We start from the raw sequence: 19,812 nt of genomic DNA, 5'->3' as shown, positions 1-19,812 counted from the left end.
CCTTCTAAACATGATATTTTTTCTGTGCTCACTATGAACCTATGTACATTATCGCAAACAACCAAAGTCTCTTCTATCTATGCTACATGTGCCCTTGCATCAATCCTTCCATCATTTTGATTCTCATGACAATCTTCCATCTTATGTCCTTGTTTACCACACTTGAAACATGTAGGCACATACCCGCCTCCTTCGAGTCTACTAAAAATTGTACCTCTTATGAAACCATGAATAATGCTAAAACCATGAATAATTCTAATTTATATTCATCTTTTTCATTTGCTTAACCTTTTCCAAAGGTTACTCTTCATCTACCTCTCACATTTTTCTATGTTCTGTAATATTTCTCTTTCGCTTGCAAAGAAATCTTAAATGTTTCTCCAGTACAAAGAAAGTATTGATTGCTAAGTTATTATTGAATACTAAATCTCAAACCATTTACTTATCTTTCCACTCCCAAATCTTCAAGATGAAAAATAGAAATTCATCCAATCCAAAAGGAATTCCACACCCACACACACACACACACATATGGAATTATAATCTATAGAATTATTCAATGTATTCTCTAATATTTATATCTTTCTAACTCAAATTCTGCACTTGTCTAAACAAATTTTGTTGATAAGTCTACTAGTAATAACTTATCCTTTATCTTTCTTACCGTCTTCTTCGAAGTTATAATCTTATCATTTTTCATCCCCATCCTATAATTTTGGACATGATCCCACTATAATGCAACATGTCCTCTCAATTTTTTAGCAACAAACATTAGTCTATATGGGTCCCCTACTTTTTGAAAATCAAAATATTTTGTTGGAAACATTGAGAAGGGGGATGAATCAATATTTTGTTACTTTTAATATTTTTTCACCTTCAAAACATTATATGCACAAAATCATAATACATAAATATTTTTATAAGAAACACTTATACAATTTTCTTTATAAATGTTTTGTATATTTAAAGGAAGCACCAACTTACAAATCTTGTAGGAACTAACCTACATGAGGCTCCAATCCCTTAACCTGAGCACCAACTCAACAAATTTGTAGGTGCCAATCTGCATTCGACTACAAAATCCTTAGCTAAGGACGAAATCAACAAAAATAGTATGTAGGAACCAACCTACATCTTCAAGATTAATCCTATGCTCCTTGGTAATATTTCCTTCTTTGGTCTTTCTTCCTTATGCCTTTGTTCTGCACTTAGTTTGTTCCTTAAGCACTTTGACCAAACTCCTTGACCAAAGTCCCTAATCACTGGTTTTCTCCAATGTCCCTTAAATTCTATGATCTAATACTCTTTCCTTAGATGGTTTATCCTCCTATCTAAGAGTGAGGTCCACCTTGATACATTTGATTATTTTCTATCAATCAAATTGACTTCAAGGAATTTTATGCCTGTGTTTTGCTGGCACTTTAGGGGCTATCATAGGCCACTAAAATATTTCATAAGAAAACATAACCACCTCCAACACTCGAAGTCTATCACTTCAGGCCCTGTAGCCGTACCCTATCCCTCTTGTTTGCTCCTACAACTTGTAAAAATAAGGGGTAAATCTTGACGTACCACCTGAAACCACCCACACAAACTATGCCTTTGCTCTGTGGATGCTTAAACATAGTCCTATATCTATTCTACTCTCTATATGCTATAATATGGTCTACTATTGTGACTTGGGTTTGCTCCTGTAGATATGTACCACAGAAGGTAAACACAACACATCGACATCCACATAAATTTGGCCCCAATGCCTCAGATAATCAACCTTTTCATAAATAATTTCCCCAAAAGATACCCCAGAGATATGCCCTGCCTCCTCCACAGGTGCAGTCAACTTGTACCCATGTTATACCTTTTCCCTTTCTCTCTTAACAATTTTATAGTCTACCAACTTACCACTTCTTAGCTCATCCTTTGGTTCTCCTTTTTCTCAGCTTAGATCTGTATCAATTTAGAACTCTTCCTTTAGCTTGACACTGTGGTCAAACTTGGCACTCTTCCCTCAACTTAGATCACTCTTCCCTCAACTCAGATCACTCTTCCCTCAAATTGGATTGACACTCTTTCCTCAACTTGGCCTCGACTCAAATTTGTGTTCTATCTCATACCTTATTTGACTTCTTCATCACCGAGTTGCTTGCTTTCAAATGAGCCACACAAGTGGTATATATACCAAACAAATGAGGGGCCAGAGGGGCCTATTTGTCCACTAGCTGGCCCAAATTATGCTAAAACACATGATACTAAATATATATAAATGAATATATTCAAAATTTATTTTCTCTTAAATTGTGAGAAGTTAGAAGGCATGCCACATATTCTCATAAAGGTCCCAAAATATGATATTTCAATATGTGACTTTCTCCTTCATTTGGATGAACTTTGACATCAATAAAAACCATTTTCAATGATCTTCTCCTTTGTTATTGATGTCAATATTTTGATATCTCCTTCTTTTGACAATTGCTCCCCCTATCTGCATCCTCTCCATACTTCTTATCTACTGCTCCCCCTCATTGCATTCTCTCCCCCCTTTACATCAATAGCAAAGGGTTCTCCTCCTGAGTTTATGCCTCCCAAGGGAATTTAAATTAAGCAGGACAATTCTAGAGCTAGTTTGAATGTCATAAGAAACCACAACGATGTAGTATAGTGTCACACCCCATGTTGAATCTTTACACAACTTTGCAAAGAGGTTTTCACTACCAGATTAAATAATTCCCGAAGAATGCACAAATAAAAAATAAAGAAGAGAAGTATGCCCAATCCTCTCCACTAATGCCTCTCTCGAGAGTGATCATAACTTTCCTTTACTTCTTCCATCATTAAAGACATTACACATATGATTTTGCATCTTGGAATTTGTCAGGGGAGAAAATTCATTTAGTTTTGAATTTCTATTTTCATGAGCTAAAGCATCATTGGTATTAGGATCCTTGAATCCAACAAGGATAACAGGAGCTCAAACTCCCTTTTATCATTTTTGTTCTTAGTTTTTTTATCATCTCTTTAGATTGATCAAAAAATATGGGGGCACATCCTTTATCATCTTCTATCATTGCAACCCTTTTATAATTATGAGAAGTAGAATTGACCACAACTGTACCTTTCCTTTCATCCTTAGGTTCTTCAACATTACTTTCCACAATCTCATAAACTTTATGTCATTTCTTAGTTGTCTCTATTTCACCATGTAATCTTGTCTCATTGTTATGATTTTATTCTCTTGGTTAGCTTCTATTACCATGGATATCTTGCAAAAATTACAGATTTTTGAAAATTTCACAAGTCTTTTAAAGCCTTTTTTCCCCAATAACTGCATGATCTAAATTAGCCCTCAAAGTTAAACTTGGCATGACATCAACTTCACTAACATCATATGAAGATACTAGCAACTCCTTAGCAGTCTTCTTAGATTCATTATGAAATTGAATGTCATCAACCTTCCCTTGTACATCCATGAAACCTTCACAAGATCTACTCTCCAATCCTACATATATTTAATCATTTGTGTGATGATATATCTATATATATATTATTGGTTCATCCATTTCAACTAAACTCAATGCCTAGGATTTAATAGTAATTAGAGAGAAACACACTTTCAGTAGGTCTTTACCATCATTTTGCAATGCACATCCCACATTATTTTCAGTTTCTTAACCCTTTGATAGATTCATCATGGGAAGCAATGGGAATACCTACATTTGGCATTCCTCTCAATCCACACACTATATCTGTGTATCTTATAAAAATATGAAGGCATGTTAAACCTCATAGTGGTATTAGTTGATCTTGAAGAAACTTCTCTAGAAGCAACTTCAAGATTCCCTAAATGGTTTCTTGGTGAGCCTTACGAGATTCAAGAACATCCCCATTCCTCCAGCTCGTGACAATGCAGTGAAATAATGAATATAGAATGTCAACCAGAACCTAAATCTTTCATTAGACCAATTCCAAACTATAAGAATATAAGGTCCTATGGTTAGGCTGTGTAAATATCTTGAAGTTTGATGTCCACTAAAACATAAACATAATTTTCCATTCAGTTCTCCTAGTGTCTGGACTCTATCCAGTTGGACATGTTCATGTGCTTTATTTCATACATATAATACTCATTCCCTAAAAATATGCATTTTTTGTTTTTTTTGAAATTCAATGCTACCACTATTTGTTTGGAGAAAGAGAAGATGAATCATTACATTTCACTTAAAGCACTAGTTGGACCCCTACCATATCAGTTGTATACGATTTTTTCGCACTAGGACAAGGACCAATTGCCACAAATATTCTAGGGAACAAGTTGTTTATTCACCATGGAAAATAACATAAGAGTGGAACTAACTATTTGCAATCCTCTTGTTTTCAATACATCTGAGTACTTGATGGCCATAAATGCAATAATATAGAGGTATTTATTTTAGTGCTACAATAAAATCATTGCTTGTAACTTTCATCATTGTTGTTTTTTTCCTCTTGTTGTCTACTCTTTAGCCAAATACCACTTCAATAACTATTGAAATAGTGAATTTGATGTTTGCAGAACCGCAAGTGACAAGACTGGGCTTAAGCTACCATTGCAGAGTTGATGAAACTACAAGAATACTGGAAATCACCTCAGACTTGAAGGTTCTTGGTACCACAGATAAGGTTCCTAGTGGGACATGTTGATAAACCCAAAATTAATATCCAGTTTCTCACTACGATGGTAGGGAAAAATGCATTCATTTTGCTCCTCCTCAACAAATAAAGTAAAAAATATTAATTTTTCCATGGATTCGTGTGATCAATATGTAGTCAATTAGAACATCATATTACATAGCTTTGTCTTCCTTTTCTTCAACTACCTCAGAGAAGTCAACCTTCAATATATTTTTCATCAACAATTTAGACATGTGCCTTAAGAATTTAGATCCATCTTTGGATATTCTTGTTGTCTTCTCCACACCTTGGTTTATTTTTCTTTATCCCTGCTACAAATATCTTCTTCCTTGGTTTTTTTAGGAGACCATCTTGTGCTACTTCTGTATTCAAGTTCTATATCCCAAAATTTCTGGCATTTGTACCATGCTGTACTATAATTGAATAGGGAAGCGAGTGAGTTATCATTCCTAGCATATGCTCTACAATCCCTTGCCTTATGTCAAAATTTTGTACATGAAAAATAATGACCAAGAAATATGGTTTCATACTTGGGGTGAGTAGGATTGCCTTAATTAAGTAGTTCTTCTAGATCTGACCATCTCTTTTGATTGTATTTAATTTTCCATTTGTGTTTTTGAGGTCTACCTTGTAGTTGTTAGGTTGTGTTTGAAGGAACCTACTCTAATACCAATTGTTGGAAATACTAAGAGGGGGTGAGTCAATATTTCATTACTTTTAATAATTTGTAGCCTTCAAAACATTAGATGCACATAAATCATAATACACAAGTATTTTATAAGAAAAATGTAATTTTATCTATAAGTGTTTTGTAGATTTAAAGTGAGCACTAACTTACAAATTTTTGTTGGAAATACTGTGGGAGGGGGGGGGGGGGTGAATCAGTGCTTCTATTACAATTGTTATTTTACTAGTTTTTAGATCACTTATAACTAGAATACAAAATAAATAATATAGAATAAATGATATTATTAATCAGCAATAATTAGGACTTCAATCCTCTTCTTTACAACTTTTCCAAGCACCCACTTGGACTTCACAACGCTCCAACCTCTAGGGTTTCCAACCCTATCTTCCCCAATGCTCCAATCTTTTCTCTATGAGGCACAAACCTCTAGGGCTCCAACCCTCTCACTGGTACACGGTCCAACCTGATCTTCTTGAGGTCTCCTATCCTCTAGGCCTCCAAACCATGACTTCAATTCTTCAAAATAAGGTTAATGTTTCTTCAATGGTTCCAATATCTTCTACAACAAGCCTTGCCAATGTCTTCAAAAATGCTCTCAACCAATCTGCCATAAACCTTCATTTATCAATGACAACTTTGTAATTCTTAGTACGCGTCTTCACAACTCTTCATGAGGGTGTCTTGAATAGGCTTCTCCAAGAGTGTATTCAATAGGTCTGCACACCTCTTTACAATTTTCTTCAACAAGCTGCTTCAACAAGACTTCAATGGTCCTTCAATACTACTTCAATGTCTGGTCCAAGAAATGACTTTAATAGTGCTCCAAGATCTTCAATGACTACTCCTATAATTCCTTCAATGGATAGCTATGCCACATGTTTGAGTGCTCAAGGATTTTCCCACCAATAGGTTATTTCAAAACTTATCAAAATATCTTCAGGTGTATTTTTCAAATGTTTGTATTTTCGATTTAGTTAATAGGTTGTATCAAACCAAGTGATCTCAAATGATCTTTAAAGGTATACTCTGACAGAGGTCTGCAACAATTCAAGATTGTGACTCTAACAAAGATTTTCCTTTAATCCTTTTCATTGCGTGTTCAAACAATGCCCCAAGTCTACTATTTTCAAGCCATCAAACCCTTCATTCTTCAAGCCCACAGGTTCTTCACTGTTTCAAGGCCACAAGGTTCATTTATCCCTTCCAGATTTCAAAATTCACAATCCCCAATCTAGAAGCGTCACACATATATAGTTCTGAGCTTCAATGAGTTAAGTGTTTGCTACAGGTCCAAGCCTCCACAGGTCCGATCCCTACACAAGTTCAAGTTTGAAGTATCATCAACGAGTCTGAGCCTTAAAGTTACAGGTCCAAGTCTCCAAGCTTCCACAAATGACTATCTAATATTGTCAATTGTGTGATCATAGGACCGAGATCTAAACCTGAGCCTCCACAAGTCAAGCCTCTCACAGGTCCGAGGTATTGAGGCTCCATAGGTTGTTGTAGCTCTGAGCCTCCCATAGAAGACTATCCACATGTTTTTAATATGGTATGAGCTCCCATAAAAGACTGTCCACACACCTGTCATAGGTCCGAGTGACTGTAAACAAGTTTGTAACATAGTATGAGCTCCCAAATGTAACTGTTCTTGATATAAGCTCCATAGGCTTGCTAATCCGAGCCACCACAAATTTATACTTCTCATTCTCCACAAGTTGATTATTATAGGTCCAATGCCTTAATTTCTCCACAGGTCTGAATTTTATTAATCTTATGTTCCGAACTCTAAAACTCAGTTACCATAGGTGACTGTCCACACACCTGTCACAAGTCCGAGCTATAATGTTGACTATAACTCTAGATAATAGGTTCTATGCCTTGCAAATCTCCAAAGGACTGTAACTCCGAGCTTCTAAGATATCACAAGTCCGAGCCACAAATGCTAAGTCTGAGCTTTGAAGCTATCACAAGTCCGAGGCTCTACAGGTGACAGTTCTTACAGGTCCGAGTTCTGTAGTCTGAGCTTGATAAGTAACTCAATACAAAAATTTTCCAAAACATTAATCTTCTTTATCCTCTTCGGCCTCCTTGGTTCATGAGATGTGAACCCTTCTTCGTATTTTTCATTCCTGTGGTTGTCTTCATCGAGATTGATGCCAAGAATGATGAGTTCAACTTCATATTTATACACGTTTTGACCTATAACAAAATGACATGTCCCTTGGAGGAGGATCTGACTTGCACATGTAGGCTCATGTCGGCTAGCATAAAGAAATTATTATTCCAACTTGTAAATCAGTTTCTCTCAAACTAAGAGGAGTTAGAAGGTGTGTAATAACTCTTTGGAAAGCGCTCAATGTCTTCTATGAGCCTATGCCAATTCCAACCTTAAATAAGGTCATTTGAACATCAATAAAATTATAGTTTTGAACTGCCATCATTATTTTATCCATGGCAATCTTGGTTCCATCATATGTTTTTCCATGGTAGCTTTTAGGGTTTCATCATATGTTTTTCCATGGTAGCTTTTAAGGTTTCATCATATGCTAGGGATTCTTCTTTAGGGCTCCAAGTGTGTTCTTCATTTAGATGATTAGGGCATCATCTTATTTGCCAACCAACATAAGGCTTCATTTTATGGCTTGGATAGTGTTAAGGCTTCCATTAATTATTTATCCATTGTCATGTTAGGGAAACTTCCATGCTAGGGCACCATATAAAATTCTAAGGTTTAGGGCTTGATTATTTAGGACTAAGGGATTTTTTTATGCACTTAGGGTATATGATCCTTTTAGGGCTTAGTGTAGTAAGGTATAGGGCATTCATTTAGAACTTAGGGTATGCAACGGTTACAGTTACATCAACCATTAAGGTTTCCATCATTTTCAACAATGCTCCAATATATTGGCATCAATGACAAATTTGACCAACAATCTCCCCCTTTGTCATTGATGGCAATATTCTCTCCCCTTCCAACATTCTTTCCCCCTTTGACATCAATAGAAAATGGGGTGTCGTGATAATTCCTTTTTTCGTCAAGTGCTCCCCCTATCAATCTTATTCTTGTTATGTCATTATGTTCCTTCATCGTATTTTCTTCCTTTCTTCATCAATGATAGTTCTCCATGATAGATATGTTGCTCCCCCTGTAATCATATTGGTTTACATAGATCTGATTCATCTATAGTGTTTGACTTGTGCTCCCCTTAACATGCTTCTTCTTGTTATGTTGCTCCTTGCAACTCCCCCTGTCGTTATGCTTCCCTTCTTTTGACAATGTAGCATAAGAGAGATGACCATAGATTGCATCAACCAACTTCCCTTGCCTACGAGAAAACTCCTCTTTCTCTCCTTTTTTCTTATGGAACCCAAGAAAGATTGTTGCCTTGTGATTAAGTGTAAGGCATCTTCATAATGAAGGTGTAGTGAAGATACAATATGATGTTTTTCTTCAATGGACTTGCTCCTCCCTAAGCCTTTGTAAAACTTTCCAACAAGATGTTCCACACAATTTCTGAGAGATGATTCATCACGATTGTCCATGTGTGATTCATCAAGGATTTCATAGGGCTCTTCATGGATAGATTCTACAAGAACAGTAAAGAATATCAAGCTCGCCATATTAGTATGCATGGTCTCCTTTTTGGCAGAATTTTATCATCAAAACTTGGAATATCACATCTTCCAAAGATGTACTCATTAGATCAACAACATGAGTTGATGCCTTGAGTGTTCAAGAGAATTTCTGATCCAATTTGCTTCCTTCTTCGTACTTGCGTAACTTTCTTTTATTTCTTGGTATTCATGTTTTTAGCTTGTTTAGGGACCCAAGTCAAGTTATAATCACGACCCATATGTCCAACGTTATGACTTTTGAAGCACACCATCTTGTTCATCAACGAGGGAGCATGAATTATTATTGAAAAGTTTCTTCTAGGAGACCGACGGGGACCATTATATTTGTCCTTGAGATATGCCCTACAATCCTTTTCCATATGCCCAAAATTTGTACAAGAATAGAAATAACCAAAAAAATATAATTTGGTACCTCGAGGATGGATATTTCCTTGATGTACTTCTAAAGACATTCTACCTTGGGATCCTTTGGTCAAATTTATTGCTTGTTGCATTCTTGACACCATCTGTATATATTCTTGGAGTAGGGTTTATTGCAATGTCATCTTGACACTTCTCCTTACTTCTGCTGGAACTGGGGGCATCAATATTTCTTCCAACATTCTCCACATCCTTGTTGTTTGAATCATTAGGGTTTGCAACATTTCTATTTGAGGGTTCACTTGCATAACCAATACCTGATTTATCAAGAGAAGATATTTGATGACTTCGGATGTCATCTAGGGTTTGAGAGCCCTTTAGACTCTTGTGTAGATGATAAACTTCTTTTCTTAGGAGATTAATTTCTTCTTTCATCATCTTGCATTCTTCATCCTTCTTTGCTAGATGGTTCTCCAATTCTTCCTTCATTCTCGTTTCTTCACATGGTTAGGCCTTAAGTGAGGTGATTTATGATTTTAATTTGGTGATATCTTCATATTTGTCTTCTATTTTGCATGTCATGGCATTTCTTTCCTTTTCTTCTTCATCGACTTGTCCTTCCAGGAGGGCAACAACTTCCATCACCATTTCAACTCTTTGTGCTTGTTTCTTTGATTCTTCCAACTGAGATTTAAGGGAGGAGACCTCTATCTTGTATTGACCAATTTTCACTTCAAGTTTTTTCAAGTCCTCGTATCTTTTTTCAAGACGGCTTAACAAAGTGTCTTCCCTTTTCTTTGTTGTATCCAATAGATTTATCATGGACATGAGTTCTTCGTGATGCCTTTTCTTGTTTTGAAGAAATTCCTCCTTAAGCTTGTTGAGCTTCTTGTCTCTTTCTTGTACTTGAATCTTAAATATATCAAATTCCTTCTTTGTCTTGTCAAAGTCATAATCACAATCTTATGCTTGCTTCTTAAGCTCTTCATTTTCCTTATTCAATCCACTTATTTCTTCTAGCGCAACTTCAAGTTTTGCCTTGAGATCTTATTTGAGGTCTTCTTAATATTATTCATATTCTAGGTATTCCTTTGTCTTGATGTATTCACTTTTATTTTCAGATTCCTTTATGGGTTCTAGATTTGCTTCTTGTTTTTCGTAATTTTCTTCATTAGAAGTCATGGTCAATGCTCCTTTTGAGTGAAGATCTCGAATTTTTTCCCACTTATCTTTTGTTGATGAAATTTTTTTCACTTTGGCCTTTATAGGATCTGGTAGCCCACTCAAGTTTTCCTTTATTGCTATTGTATTATGATTCTTGGATTCTTCATCTTCTATTGTAATTTTAGAAATCACTGAATCCCAAACTTGAAAAACTTGAGTCATTAAGAAATTCTTCATTCTTGCCTTCCATATTTCAACTTTTCCATTAAATAATGGAGCTTTCCCAATTTGATTATCCATTGAGGAGGTGACACCTTCAAGGGGTTTGCAAGCCTTCTTCCTTTATCTTCCCATTTTTTTTCGAAGGATCTACCTTCAAGCTTGTTAGGCTCTGAGTGAAGGCACTGGCTCTGACACCAATTTTTGGAAATACTGGGGGGGTGAATCAATATTTATTTTACAATTGTTATTTTACCAGTTTTTAAATCACTTATAACCAGAACAAAAAATGAACAATATATAATAAATGATTTTAGTAATCATAAATAACGAGGAACTCAATCCTCTTATTTACAATAAATCAAGTACAATAATGTTTAGGGCTCCTAACCTAGATGAAGACATCGATCTCCAATCCACAAGGCTCTAACCTGTACTTTGCCAAGCATTGACTTGGACATCACGAGGCTCCAACCTCTAGGGATCAAACCATATCTTCCCCAAGCCTCCAAACTTGTCTCTATGAGGCACCAACCTCTAGGGATCCAACCCTCTCATTGGTACAAGCTCCAACCTGATCTTCTTGAGGATTCCTTTCCTCTATGGATCCAACCTATGGCTTCAATTCTTCAAGATAAGGTCAATGGTTCTTCAAGGCTTCCAATGTTTTCTATAACAGGCCTTGCCAATGTCTTCAATGATGATCTCAATCAATCTTCAGTAACCCTTCATTCATCAATGAAAACTTTGTAATTCTCAATATGTGTCTCCACATCTCTTCATGAGGGTGTCTTCAATAGGCTTCTCCAATAGTGTCTTTAATAAGTCTTCATACTACTCTTTACAATGTCCTTCAATAAGCTGCTTCAATAAGACTTCAATGATCCTTCAATACTAATTCAATGTCTCGTCCAAGAAATGACTTCAATAGTGCTCCAAGGTCTTCAATGAGTGCTCATATAATTCCTTCATTGGAGAGCTATGCCACAAGTCTGAGTGCTTAAGGATTTTCCCACCAAAGTGTATTTTTCAAATGCTTGTATTTTCAATTCAGTTACTAGGTTGTATCAAACTACGTGATCTCAAATGATCTTTAAAGGTATACTTTGACAGAGTTCTGCAACAATTCAAGATTGTGAATTCAACAAATATTTTCCTTCAATCCTTTTCAATGCCTATTCAAACAATGCCCCAAGTCTACTATGTTCAAGCCATCAAACTCTTCATTGTTCAAGGCCACATGGTCTTCACTGTTTCAAGGCCACAAGGTTAATTTATCCCTTCCAGATTTCAAAATTTACAAGCCCCAATTCAAAAGTGTCACACATCTACAGTTCTGAGCTTCAATGAGTTAAGTGTTTTCTACAGGTCCAAGCCTCCATAGGCTAAGTCCAATCCCTCCACAAGTTTAAGGCTGAAGTATCATCAAGAAGTCTGAGCCTCCTGCATTAAGCCAAAAACTTTAAGCCTTTAAGCTATAGGTCCGAGCCTCCAAGATTCCACAAATAATTGTTTGAGATTGTCAGTTGTGTGATCACAAGACTGAGATCTAAACTTGAGCCTCCATAATTCATGCCTCTCACAGGTCCAAGGTACTGAGGCTCTACATGTTGTTGTAGCTCCAAGCCTCCTAAAGAGGAATGTCCACACACCTGTTAGGGCTTCCATAAATTCTTTATCCATTGTCATGTTAGGGAAACTTCCATGCTAGGGCACCATATAAACTTCTAAGGTTTAGGGCTTGATTATTTAGGACTAAGGGAATTGTTTATGCACTTAGGGTATATGATCCTTTTAGGGATTAGGGTAGTAAGGTATAGGGTATTCATTTATAACATAGTGTATGCAAGGGTTTGGGTTACATTAACCATTAAGGTTTCAATCCAGTATATTGACATCAATGACCACTTTGACCAACACTTTTGTAGGCACCAACCTATAAGAGGCTCCAATCCCCTAAGCTAAATACCGACTTAGAAAATTTGTAGGCACTAACCTACATGAGAATCCAATCTCCTTAGCGGAGTACCAACTTAGTAAAAATATTTTGTAGACACCAACCTACATCTTCAAAATTAATCCCTTGTTCCTTGGTAATATTTCCTTCCTTGGTCCTTCTTCCTTATGCCTTTGTCTCGCACTTAGTTTGTTCCTTAAGAAATTTGACCAAACTCCTTTATTATTTCCTATTCACGAGTGCTCTGTGCTTAAATTATGTGATCTACTACTCTTTCCTCAAATGGTTTATCCTACTGGTTGATATTGAGGGCCGCCTTGATATCTCTGATTCTTCTTTTTCAATCAAAATGCTTTCAAGTTTTCTTATGCTAGTGTCTTGTTGGTACTTTATGGGTGTCTTATTAGTACTTTATGGTATCTCATTGGCCACTAAAATATTTCATAAGAGACATGAACATCCTTCAACACCTGCAACCTATCACTTAAGGCCTTGTGGCCTTACCCTATCCCTCTTGGTTGCTCGTGCAACTTGTAAAAATAAGGGATAGATCTCGAATTTCCACATGAAACCACCCACACAAACTCTTCCTTTTCCATGTGGATTCTATAATGTGGTATAATGTTGTGAGTTTGCCTTGTTCCTATAGATATGTTCCACAAAATTTAAAAAATACACTAATACACCCACATATTTTCGACCTTGTTGCCTCAAATAAGCAATGTTTTCACAAAGAAATTCCCCAAAAGATACCTTGTATCCACAATATACCTTTTTCCTTGCTTTCTTAACAATTCAACTATCTAACAACTTATCACTTCTTAGCTTAACCCTCTCACAACTTGGTTCTCCTTTTTCTCAGCTTATATTTGTGTCAATTTGACACTATTCCCTCAGCTCAGCACTGCGGTCAAACTCAACACTCTTCCCTTAGCTCAGATCACCCTTCCCTCAACTCAGATTGGCACTCTTTCTTCAACTTGGCCTCAACTCAGATCTGTTGTCTATCTCAGAACTTATTTGACTTCTTCATCACTAAGGTGCTTTCCTTAAAATGCGCCACATATGTGGTATTTATACCAAACAAGTGGGGTGTAAGAGGGGTTGACTTGTCGATTGGATGGGATGACTTGTGGGCAAAGGTAGGATATTAAATATATATAAATGAATATATTCAAAAATTTATTTATCCTCAACCATGAGGACTTATAAGGCATGCCACATATCATGAGAAAGGTCTCAAAATATGTTATTTGAATATGTAAATTTATCATTCGTTTGAACATTCTTTGACATCAATAACAACCATTTTAAAAATATATTTCTACTACACTACTCCAATCAATCACTATATCAACCTTTAAACTACCATCAAAACAAATAACTTCTATTCTAACATAATTATCTTTGTCTTTCAAGAATAGGATCAATCACAATTTCATGTGATTCTCTTATTATTTTTCTCTTTTGTAATATTTGGTTCAACTTTTGACTCTTCATATTCGTCTTCTCCAACCTGATCTTCTTGAGGTCTCCTATCCTCTAGGCCTCCAAACCATGACTTCAATTCTTCAAAATAAGGTTAATGTTTCTTCAATGGTTCCAATATCTTCTACAACAAGCCTTGCCAATGTCTTCAACAATGCTCTCAACCAATCTGCCGTAACCCTTCATTTATCAATGACAACTTTGTAATTCTTAGTACGCGTCTTCACAACTCTTCATGAGGGTGTCTTGAATAGGCTTCTCCAAGAGTGTATTCAATAGGTCTGCATACCTCTTTACAATTTTCTTCAACAAGCTGCTTCAACAAGACTTCAATGATCCTTCAATACTACTTCAATGTCTGGTCCAAGAAATGACTTTAATAGTGCTCCAAGATCTTCAATGACTACTCCTATAATTCCTTCAATGGATAGCTATGCCACATGTTTGAGTGCTCAAGGATTTTCCCACCAATAGGTTATTTCAAGACTTATCAAAATATCTTCAGGTGTATTTTTCAAATGTTTGTATTTTCGATTTAGTTAATAGGTTGTATCAAACCACGTGATCTCAAATGATCTTTAAAGGTATACTCTGACAGAGGTCTGCAACAATTCAAGATTGTGACTCTAACAAAGATTTTCCTTTAATCCTTTTCAATGCGTGTTCAAACAATGCCCCAAGTCTACTATTTTCAAGCCATCAAACCCTTCATTCTTCAAGCCCACAGGTTCTTCACTGTTTCAAGGCCACAAGGTTCATTTATCCCTTCCAGATTTCAAAATTCACAATCCCCAATCTAGAAGCGTCACACATATATAGTTCTGAGCTTCAATGAGTTAAGTGTTTGCTACAGGTCCAAGCCTCCACAGGTCCGATCCCTACACAAGTTCAAGTTTGAAGTATCATCAACGAGTCTGAGCCTTAAAGTTACAGGTCCAAGTCTCCAAGCTTCCACAAATGACTATCTAATATTGTCAGTTGTGTGATCATAGGACCGAGATCTAAACCTGAGCCTCCACAAGTCAAGCCTCTCATAGGTCCGAGGTATTGAGGCTCCATAGGTTGTTGTAGCTCTGAGCCTCCCATAGAAGACTATCCACATGTTTTTAATATGGTATGAGCTCCCATGAAAGACTGTCCACACACCTGTCATAGGTTCGAGTGACTGTCAACAAGTTTGTAACATAGTATGAGCTCCCAAATGTAACTGTTCTTGATATAAGCTCCATAGGCTTGCTAATCCGAGCCACCACAAATTTATACTTCTCATTATCCACAAGTTGATTATTATAGGTCCAATGCCTTAATTTCTCCACAGGTCCGAATTTTATTAATCTTATGTTCCGAACTCTAAAACTCAGTTACCATAGGTGACTGTCCACACACCTGTCACAAGTCCGAGCTATAATGTTGACTATAACTCTAGATAATAGGTTCTATGCCTTGCAAATCTCCAAAGGACTGTAACTCCGAGCTTCTAAGATATCACAAGTCCGAGCCACAAATGCTAAGTCTGAGCTCTGAAGCTATCACAAGTCCGAGGCTCTACAGGTGACAGTTCTTACAGGTCCGAGTTCTGTAGTCTGAGCTTGATAAGTAACTCAATACAATTTTTTTCCAAAACATTAATCTTCTTTATCCTTTTCGGCCTCCTTGGTTCATGAGATGTGAACCCTTCTTCGTATTCTTCATTCCTCTGGTTGTCTTCATCGAGATTGATGCCAAGAATGATGAGTTCAACTTCATATTTATACACGTTTTGACCTATAACAAAATGACATGTCCCTTGGAGGAGGATCTGACTTGCACATGTAGGCTCATGTCGTCTAGCATAAAGAAATTATTATTCCAACTTGTAAATTAGTTTCTCTCAAACTAAGAGGAGTTAGAAGGTGTGTAATAACTCTTTGGAAAGGGCTCAATGTCTTCTATGAGCCTATGCCAATTCCATCCTTAAATAAGGTCATTTGAACATCAATAAAATTATAGTTTTGAACTGCCATCATTATTTTATCCATGGCAATCTTGGTTCCATCATATGTTTTTCCATGTTAGCCTTTAGGTTTTCATCATATGTTTTTCCATGATAGCCTTTAAGGTTTCATCATATGCTAGGGATTCTTCTTTAGGGCTCCAAGTGTGTTCTTCATTTAGATGATTAGGGCATCATCTTATTTGCCAACCAACATAAGGCTTCATTTTATGGCTTGGATAATGTTAAGGCTTCCATAAATTATTTATCCATTGTCATGTTAGGGAAACTTCCATGCTAGGGCACCATATAAAATTCTAAGGTTTAGGGCTTGATTATTTAGGACTAAGGGATTTTTTTTATGCACTTAGGGTATATGATCCTTTTAGGGCTTAGTGTAGTAAGCTATAGGGTATTCATTTAGAACTTAGGGTATGCAACGGTTACGGTTACATCAACCATTAAGGTTTCCATCATTTTCAACAATGCTCCAGTATATTGGCATCAATGACAAATTTGACCAACAGTCTCCCCCTTTGTCATTGATGGCAATATTCTCTCCCATTCCAACATTCTTTCCCCCTTTGACATCAATAGAAAATGGGGTGTCGTGATAATTCATTTTTCCGTCAAGTGCCCCCCTTATCAATCTTCTTCTTGTTATGTCATTATGTTCCTTCATCGTATTTTCTTCCTTTCTTCCTCAATGATAGTTCTCCATGATAGATATGTTGCTCCCCCTGTAATCATATTCGTCTACATAGATCTGATTCATCTATAGTGTTTGACTTGTGCTCCCCTTAACATGCTTCTTCTTGTTATGTTGCTCCTTGCAACTGCCCCTGTCATTATGCTTCCCTTCTTTTGACAATGTAGCATAAGAGAGATGACCATAGATTGCATCAACCAACTTCCCTTGCCTACGAGAAAACTCCTCTTTCTCTCCTGTTTTCTTATGGAACTGAAGAAAGATTGTTGCCTTGTGATTAAGTGTAAGGCATCTTCACAATGAAGGTGTAGTGAAGATACAATATCATGTTTTTCTTCAATGGACTTGCTCCTCCCTAAGCCTTTGTGAAACTTTCCAACAATATTTTCTGCACAAGAGATGATTCATCACCAATGTCCATGTGTGATTCATCAAGGATTTCATAGGCTCTTCATGGATAGATTCTACAAGAATAGTAAAGAATATCAAGCTTTCCCTATCAGTATGCATGGTCTCCTTTTTGGCAGAATTTTATCATCAAAACTTGGAATATCACATCTTCCAAAGATGTACTCATTAGATCAACAACATGAGTTGATGCCTTGAGTGTTCAAGAGAATTTCTGATCCAATTTGCTTCCTTCTCCATACTTGCATAACTTTCTTTTATTTCTTGGTATTCATGTTTTTAGCTTGTTTAGGGACCCAAGTCAAGTTACAATCACGACCCATATGTCCAACATTATGACTTTTGAAGCACTCCATCTTGTTCATCAACGAGGGAGCATGAATTATTCTTAAAAAGTTTCTTCTAGGAGACCGACGGGGACCATTATATTTGTCCGTGAGATATGCCCTACAATCCTTTTCCATATGCCCAAAATTTGTACAAGAATAGAAATAACCAAAAAATATACTTTGGTACCTCGAGGATGGATATTTCCTTGATGTACTTCTAAAGACATTCTGCCTTGGGATCCCTTGGTCAAATTTATTGCTTGTTGCATTCTTGACACCATCTGTATATATTCTTGGACTAGGGTTTATTGCAATGTCATCTTGACTCTTCTCCTTACTTTTGCCAGAACTGGGGGCACCAATATTTCTTCCAACATTCTCCACATCCTTGTTGTTTGAATCATTAGGGTTTGCAACGTTTCTATTTGAGGGTTCACTTGCATAACCAATACCTGATTTATCAAGAGAAGATATTTGATGACTTCGGATGTCATCTAGGGTTTGAGAGCCCTTTAGACTCTTGTGTAGATGATAAACTTCTTTTCTTATGAGATTAATTTCTTCTTTCATCATCTTGCATTCTTCATCCTTCTTTGCTAGATGGTTCTCCATTTCTTCCTTCATTCCCGTTTCTTCACATGGTTAGGCCTTAAGTGAGGTGATTTATGATTTTAATTTGGTGATATCTTCATATTTGTCTTCTATTTTGCATGTCATGGCATTTCTTTCCTTTTCTTCTTCATCGACTTGTCCTTCTAGGAGAGCAAAAACTTCCATCACCATTTCAACTCCTTGTGCTTGTTTCTTTGATTCTTCCAACTGAGATTTAAGGGAGGAGACCTCTATCTTGTATTGACCAATTTTCACTTCAAGTTTTTTCAAGTCCTTGTATCTTTTTTCAAGACGGCTTGACAAAGTGTCTTCCCTTTTCTTTGTTGTATCCAATTGATTTATCATGGACATGACTTCTTCGTGATGCCTTTTCTTTTTTGAAGAAATTCCTCCTTAAGCTTGTTGAGCTTCTTGTCTCTTTCTTGTACTTGAAGCTTAAATATATCAAATTCCTTCTTTTTCTTGTCAAAGTCATAATCACAATCTTATGCTTGCTTCTTAAGCTCTTAATTTTCCTTATTCAATCCGCTTATTTCTTCTAGCGCAACCTCAAGTTTTGCCTTGATATCTTCTTTGAGGTCTTCTCAATATTCTTCATATTTTAGGTATTCCTTTTTCTTGATGTATTCACTTTTATTTTCAGATTCCTTTATGGGTTCTAGATTTGCTTCTTGTTTTTCATAATTTTCTTCATTAGAAGTCATGGTCAATGCTCCTTTTGAGTGAAGATCTTGAATTTTTTCCCACTTATCTTTTGTTGATGAACATTTTTTCACTTTGGACTTTATAGGATCTGGTAGCCCACTCAAGTTTTCCTTTATTGCTATTGTATTATGATTCTTGGATTCTTCATCTTCTATTGTAATTTAGAAATCACTGAATCCCAAACTTCAAAAACTTGAGTCATTAAGAAATTCTTCATTCTTGCCTTCCATATTTCAACTTTTCCATTGAATAATGGAGCTTTCCCAATTTGATTATCCACTGAGGAGGTGACACCTTCAAGGGTTTGCAAGCCTTCTTCCTTTATCTTCCCATTTGTGTTCGAAGGATCTACCTTCAAGCTTGTTAGGCTCTAAGCGAAGGCACTGGCTCTGACACCAATTTTTGGAAATAATGGGGGGGGGTGAATCAATATTTATTTACGATTGTTATTTTACCAATTTTTAGATCACTTATAACTAGAACAAAAAATGAACAATATAGAATAAATGATTTTATTAATCATAATTAATGAGGAACTCAATCCTATTATTTACAATAAATCAAGTACAATAATGTTTAGGGCTCCTAACCTAGATGAAGACATCGATCTCCAATCCACAAGGCTCTAACCTATACTTTGCCAAGCACTGACTTGGACATCACGTGGCTCCAACCTCTAAGGATCGAACCCTATCTTCCCCAAGCCTCCAAACTTGTCTCTATGAGGCACCAACCTCTAGGGATCCAACCCTCTCATTGGTAAAAGCTCCAACCTGATCTTCTTGAGGATTCCTTTCCTTTATGGATCCAACCTATGGCTTCAATTCTTCAAGATAAGGTCAATGGTTCTTCAAGGCTTCCAATGTTTTCTACAAAAGGCCTTGCTAATGTCTTCAA

This window comes from Pinus tabuliformis, chromosome J (genome assembly GCF_031772625.1).
Source record: "Pinus tabuliformis cultivar Carrire ecotype Pingquan chromosome J, CPIR1, whole genome shotgun sequence".
Lineage (NCBI taxonomy): Eukaryota > Viridiplantae > Streptophyta > Pinopsida > Pinales > Pinaceae > Pinus > Pinus tabuliformis.
Note: the sequence above shows the minus strand (reverse complement) of the source record.